Raw genomic sequence first — 7,099 nt, 5'->3', positions numbered from 1 at the left:
AAAAATATGCACAACTGCACATAATCTTACACAAGATTATTCTGCCGAGGGTTAAGTCCGAATGTAGCGATTATACAGGAACACTTCATGAGAAGAGTCGGATATTCTTCTTGTGATAAACTATATTGAAATGTTAAGATACCAAACTGAGAGCAATAAATGGGATAAAACGGTTAAACAATAATAAGAAATTAGAACTCCTCAAACAATAATACGTCCTTACAGGGCGAAGACTAACTGATCTATACTGACTAACTGATATAGGCTTAAGTCTAGGTTTATGAGTGTCAGCAACTTGAAATTTACTTTTTTGAATACATGCACTAGTCCTGTTCCCATTTGCATTTTGTAAATGTTCATATTCGTCATACATTTTCCATCTTATCGGAACACAACTTATTCATGAAATCGTTCTACTCTATTTAAAGGGTCTATAGAATGAATCCGAGAGAAGCATCGCTTGATGGGAGCGAAATGCCGTGTGCAAATCATCCCTATGGCAACACACTGAAACTCGACTCCCAGTAGCGTAAACAGTAGACAGATACTGATCTACATGATACAGTAGTATACACGCAGTACGTACAATATATATACACACTGATCTACAGTACTGTATGTAGCCGAGTACACTGTTCACATATACAGCGCTAGCTAGATTGCCGAGTCGTAACGCTCGTACGTACTATACTAGGGAATTGTGTGTAACAACTCCTCGCTCGTACGTACACGGCCGTAATTAGCTTCACTATTATACTTATACACAAATATCTTGGTCTAGGTGCATATACAGGGCCGGGACACAGTCTACTCGAAATACACATCGAAATTGTGTCTAGCTCTACAAAGCAACGTAGGACTAGGAGAATGAATTGAAAGAAGACGGCAAAATCTCTCTGGTAGATTCTTTTGAAAACTAGAAAACGCTGAAGGAGGTCGGTGTTTGCTATACCGCAGTTGAAGTAGCTTAGGCCAGGTAAGTCAAATAACTTTCATTACCGATTCAACTACGGTAAGGATGTTGATGGCCTAGCTACAAGCACTGTGGGCTAGGCCTGTAACGTTAGTTAGGCCTTACAAGTAACATTCAGGTAATCTTAGTTAGTGTCACTGTCAGGACACATGGTAAAAGTATCTGTAATACTGTGACTAGGCCTATAGCCAAAGGCTTGGCCTGAATATTTGAAATGGGCCTAATGTAGTTGTATCTAGTCAAGACGATCGTGTTTTGCAGCCACCACAGTCAGCTAGGGTATGCAACAAGGACTCGGAGTTGGATAGGAATATATTATTACTAGGCTACTCCTTACTAACCTAACTTTGTGCAGCTATGGAATCAATTTAACTGTTACTGCGCGAATCTTTTATCTAGCCTAGTTTCAAATGACTTTCGTGTCTCCAACTTCTTACCTGCCAAAATTTCTTACAAAATATTACCTGTGTTTATTAGTGCAGTTAACATCACTGTTAGCCTTACATTTCTACAAATGGCAAAGATACCTGATTTCGTTCATGGTATTTTGCGTCCTCCAAAAATTCACAAGAAGATAAATAAATTGATGTCGACCTACACATTATACGAACATTTGATAGGTCTTCCCAATATCACAGATCTATGACAGACAGCATATCACAGATCAAAGTACTAGGTAGCAATCTTTATTTTCTGTTGGTTTTGCTTACTTTGAAAAAAAAAGTTAATGCCTGGCCCACATGCTTTATTGAAGCGTAACGAAAGTGGATAATTTTCAAGTTTTACAAAATAATATTTACATCAGGAGTCATCATTTCGAAGGAAAAGGATGCAGGTACATGTGGTTAAAATATATATGCCTTCCTAGCTAGGAGCAAACATTTGGGTGCATGTAGTTAGGGAACATAGACTAACTAGTAGTCTGTATAGGTGACTAAGGACAGGCCTTACTTTATTACTAATGTGACTTCTTTTTTTCCCTTTCTGATTGATCATTGATGTATAATTGACTCATGGCCCACTGAAAATTCAGAAATTATGATTGTTATATAATTGACACATTGCTTGCGGAAAATGCAGGAAGTATGACCAAACTCAATGCAGCACTACTACTCACCCTTAGATATAAGCACCTTCTGTACAAAACTAATGGAAAGTAGATGGTGTTTTCTTGCCTTCTCCTACTCCACAGGCGACTAACACTCTAAAATCAGCAAAAACACCTCCCAACAAAACAATGTTCCAAAGAATGGACATTTTGTGGTTAACTCCCAGCATATGATTCTGCCTATAAGTATGAGTGTAGCTTATGAAATAATAAGTAAGCAACAAGAAAGTTTTTAACAGAATTTTTGCAAAAGCAAACTTTAAAAGTGTTCATAATGGTGGAGAATATGTATCAGATTGCAAAAATGGTTTGGCTAGTATATTACAATGGACATAGAATAATTTAACATACATGTGCATGAACTTCTAGGATAGTTGACAGTACTATTAACTTGGTTGAAAGGCCAACTGAACTAATTTCCTGTTTGTCCTATGCATGCATAGCAAGGTAGGTATTGGCTATACTTCCACCACATTCGCTTTCCTAGTTTCCTTTATTGATCTAGTTATTTTGCTTGGTATGTAGCTAGGCTAAGCTTCATTCTAAGGTCAGTGAAACCCAACATACTGTAGAAAGTCACATTCTGTTTTGGTAATTTATTTAGTCTGCACTATATAGCCTATGGTATGCAACATTGTTTGTGCCATGTTTTTGTCAGTATTTATTTTTTGTATTTGTTTTTAGTAGATCTATGCTTCAGAGATGCAAACTTCTAATAAAATCTATCAATGCTACTAAATGCTACTAAATGCTACTTTCCAATGGAACAAATTATATATACTTGGCCAAATTTGAATCCACCAAGTTCTGTACTATTCAGTGTTTACTGTTTACCAAGGCATGCACTGTTACAACAAGAAGTGAAGGAGGATTAGATTTGGTCTATTTGCATGGAAAACCCTTCTGTCATTGTTGTAATATTTGCAAGTAATACATAGTGTATTCAAATCCAGTTTTGCCCTTCATCTCCACTTCACATTCTACAACATCTGCATTGAGAGCATTGACAGGAAGTCATCCTACATATAAACTACCTTCAGTACATAGAGTTACAATAGTCTCTTGTTAGCAGTATCAAGTCATGTTAGCTCATTAGCTGATTACAATGAATAGCCCATGTTGACACCTGGAAGTCCTCCCTCTCCTTAAGGAGAAATATATATTATATGGGATGGTGAGTAACTTCCTGGACATCCAGCCTATGTGGCCCTTTGTCAGAGTGAATTTAGAGAGTCAGGACAATACATGCAGAAGTAGCATTGCATCATGGTTCCTTAATGCCCCATGCCAAAACCTAAAAGCCCTGTCATGGCAACAGTGGGTTGCATGGACATCCTTCAACTACCCTGCCAGCTGACATAATTTTTTTTAGAATAATGGCTCATGACAGTCTGTGAATAATTGTTGAATTCTTGCCAAAAGGCCAAGAATTTGATGGAAAGTTGTGTGTGTGTGTGTATTTGTGTACATGGTAAGACAACTGCTTGCAAATACGATTACTGAAAAGGTAAATATTACTATAAAATATATTCTGGCAAAGAAACTCAGATAAAAGTTTTCATAATCAAACTTCATAATTAACATATGACCCCAACTTTTTCATTCTTTATCACAGCTACGTTGGATACTGTATGTGGCGAGAAAGTACTTGGCAGCCATCGATTTCAACTTTCACTGAAACCGTTCCAAAGAAAGATGGAGATGGGAATGATGAGTAAGTGTTTCTGTCTATTCCCTCATTATATGCTTATTTAATATGTGTAGTGAATGGCATTAGATTTACAACCCATTTCAAATGATACCTTTTAGGCACACTTCTGACTCACTTCACAACAGAATATTTACATTATTACCATAGATGCAATTGGTGGTTTGTGGATTCGTTTATGTCTTAAACCAGAGGTTAAATGCATAACTAAATTGAAACACTTTCAATGTATTTACCTAGTACATGAACATACAGTTCTACACTTCTTTTGATGATGTTAATTGTTTCTAGGTAGTATTTCATAGTGAAAACAATCAAGATTTAATTGACAGCAGCCTTATAGCTACATATGAAGATATTTGTTAAAATACCCCGTGAGTTGATTATCTGGAGGTGCACAAAGGAATATGCAAATCACAACAACCTCTTATGATATCTTTTCAGGGTCAAGGTGAAGTACTCCACAGCCACCAAACAATGGCATCCGGTACCTGTGAAAGAGCCTAAAACCTATGGATACATTCTGCATTTCTGGAGAACATCGTGAAAGTTCTGGTTGTTAATCTATGTTCATCCAAACAGGCTTAAAAACCCTACTTGATGAACCAAAAAATTATACCAAGAGTGTCCACTGTCCATAAGCCAACAGTTGAAGACTTTACAGAGCCAATATAAGAGTGGGTTTACACATATTCAATGGTTGTAGATTCTTTAGCTCATTTCCACAAATATATGATATGATTAATCAAACATTAAACAGTGGAAGTAAAATTATTATTGGCAGTTAAAAGATGGTAGAATGTTTGACAAAAGAACATTCAAAACCGTACTATAATTTGCTATTTTTATTATCCCATTCGTTATTACAGCTTGCATTAGACAAAATGTTATGGATGTAAGCTCTTTAATTTCACAGGAGATAAAATACTGCAAGCAAACATCAAACTTCGTTATTGATGCACATTAAATTTAATCTCACCAACTGAAGTTACCAAAATGGTATAAAACTTCTGAAATTGTGCGTATAGTACATTTCTGGTGAAAGTGAGACACGTGAGGCAGTTTTTGTGGACATATCGGCGAGGTATGGATAGTTGCTTTGGAAGAAAAACTACCCTATTTTCCACAACTACCTATCCTATGTTTTTCAAAATTGTTCATGCATACAGTATGACATTGAGAAGTGTAGTCTCTATAGGTCAATATATTAAGGCCTACATATGTCAAAATAAACATGTCTAGCATGTATTGTCTTTTCCTTAAACAATACCTGGTTCTTTCCGTACCCTCAAAGAAAGTTATCTTACAATCCATGATATGCATTGAAAAACATAAATGTTTTTTAATTTGAATATGTTTTTCTAAAATATGCCAACTTTAATTTCTGTGTAGTGACAACCCTCTGATGGAAACATGTTCCTTATGCACCAAACTGCACAGAATGGGATGACTACACTATTGTAATGTCCAGTTCTGACGGCTTTCCAGTATATAAAAGACCTATGTGCAGTGTACCTGTAGGTACTATTACATGTCCTGTGTCCCAGTATCAGTAGGTCATATCTTTGGACCATTGCCAGATTCAAAGCTTCAGGTCCATTATTAATGACCGAAAATGAACGTTTGTTTAATGTAGGAAGCAAATGTCTTGACATATGATCTGCTTGGTTCTCGAGTTCTAAATGAATGTTATGAAGGGGCTCTTGCAACCCTAATCTCAAATATAAATTAGCATGTAAAACTAGCAAAATTATTGCAACCACTATAATATTATTTAGCAATTATTGTCAGCCAATACTCATAGCTAGTACAGTAACTAGGTACAGTACCTCTTGATTACAGTTACACCTCTCTTTAAATGACTCCAATTCGTCATGAAGATAACGAAGAAAGGCCATGTTCGGGTATATCAGTAGACCTGCTTATAGCAAAAATTACTAGATACGACTTCATTTTACAATCACGTATTAAAAACCGCACTCAATGATTGGATACAGCAACTACTCTCCCACAACCGTGCATCAGTAATAACTATTTTGTATTCCTAACATGTGTATCAGGACATGAACAGTAGTTACTGACGAGCCATGAGTACCGGTTGTTTTTGTGTACAATTAAGGTCTCTGTTGTGACTCTGTTTTAATGAATACTCCAGAGGCATGCTATGTACAGGAATACTCTAAAATTAGACTATATAAAATAAAATGTTTTTGTAAAATGATGTCCACTCTATAAACTTGTCATAAATAATAGAAGGGAGTTACTTTCTGTATGGCTGATGTGATGAATTCTCTCACAAAGACTCACATTGGTGTTGCCATATATATACATTCTTAAAAGTTCACTAAATTATAAGATCACTTCTCCAAAATAATATATGATTTATGGATATTGTTTGCAACATATGCCTACAAAAAAATGTATGGCAAGTTGTTAATTCAATCACACCCTAATATCAGCCTCGTCGTTATTGTAAAATGTTCACAGAATTGGATTAATAAGGGGATTAGGGGAGGCATTAAACCCAGTTCCCTCTCCCACAATGGATCCATCGCAAGGTTTCACAATAGAAAGAAAGTTTCAGTCAGATCTGGCCAGTCAATCTCATTACACTGCTCCTGCAGTAGGCTTTACTCTGACAAAATATGGTAGGAAAATTGTACTAATTATTAGAGCCGGACTGGTTGCCGGGGGTACTTGGTAAGCACCCCAGCCTTGGCCCCTGAATCATCAATTTGAAATTAAAAAAGTAAAGTTTTGAACCACTTGTTAGATCTCCTTTGTTTCTTTTTCACCTTTTTGTTTTTCTAAATTTTTCCATTTTGTAGCTAATATGGACCTGCCCCATCCCCACCAACCCCCTCCCCTCCCATACCCTAATCTGAAAAATCTGCTTCAGTGTCACACTTTTGTCAAAAGCGGAATTGTTGATCTTTGGAGGGGAACGCATGTCCCAACAAAATATGTATCTTCAAGGTGAAAAATATTACACCCATACATATGTCATATTGAAATACCTCTATGTATTACATCAGTGAAAATAACTAAAAATATAAATCAGCATCACATCATGCACTTGGCCAACCCAAAAATTTATGAATTTGTTTGCTCACAATGCAGACAAATTCAATGTGTGTAAAAATTACCCACATGTCCGACACTACAAATTGTAACAGGTCATTCCAAGTAGAACATATAACAACTCCCTTGACATTCTCCAATAACATAAACATCTAGGGCTATACAGCATTCTACAGTCATTCTACTATGATTGAGGTGAATCAGTACTTTCACTGCCTTAGCTCCCCCC

The 7,099-nt window shown here is 36.4% G+C and overlaps 1 long non-coding RNA gene across 1 annotated transcript; it reads left to right on the top strand.

Moving 5' to 3' along the window:
* The first annotated feature begins 425 nt into the window (after window positions 1-425).
* On the top strand, window positions 426-6,554 carry LOC139965847 (uncharacterized). Its single transcript, XR_011792397.1, has 3 exons — window positions 426-976; window positions 3,697-3,795; window positions 4,234-6,554. It is a non-coding gene; the product is annotated as an uncharacterized lncRNA (long non-coding RNA).
* Window positions 6,555-7,099: the final 545 nt, after the last annotated feature.

Source organism: Apostichopus japonicus, chromosome 3, assembly GCF_037975245.1.
Source record: "Apostichopus japonicus isolate 1M-3 chromosome 3, ASM3797524v1, whole genome shotgun sequence".
In the NCBI taxonomy this organism is placed as follows: Eukaryota; Metazoa; Echinodermata; class Holothuroidea; order Aspidochirotida; family Stichopodidae; genus Apostichopus; species Apostichopus japonicus.
This window is presented reverse-complemented; position numbering and strand designations above follow the sequence as displayed.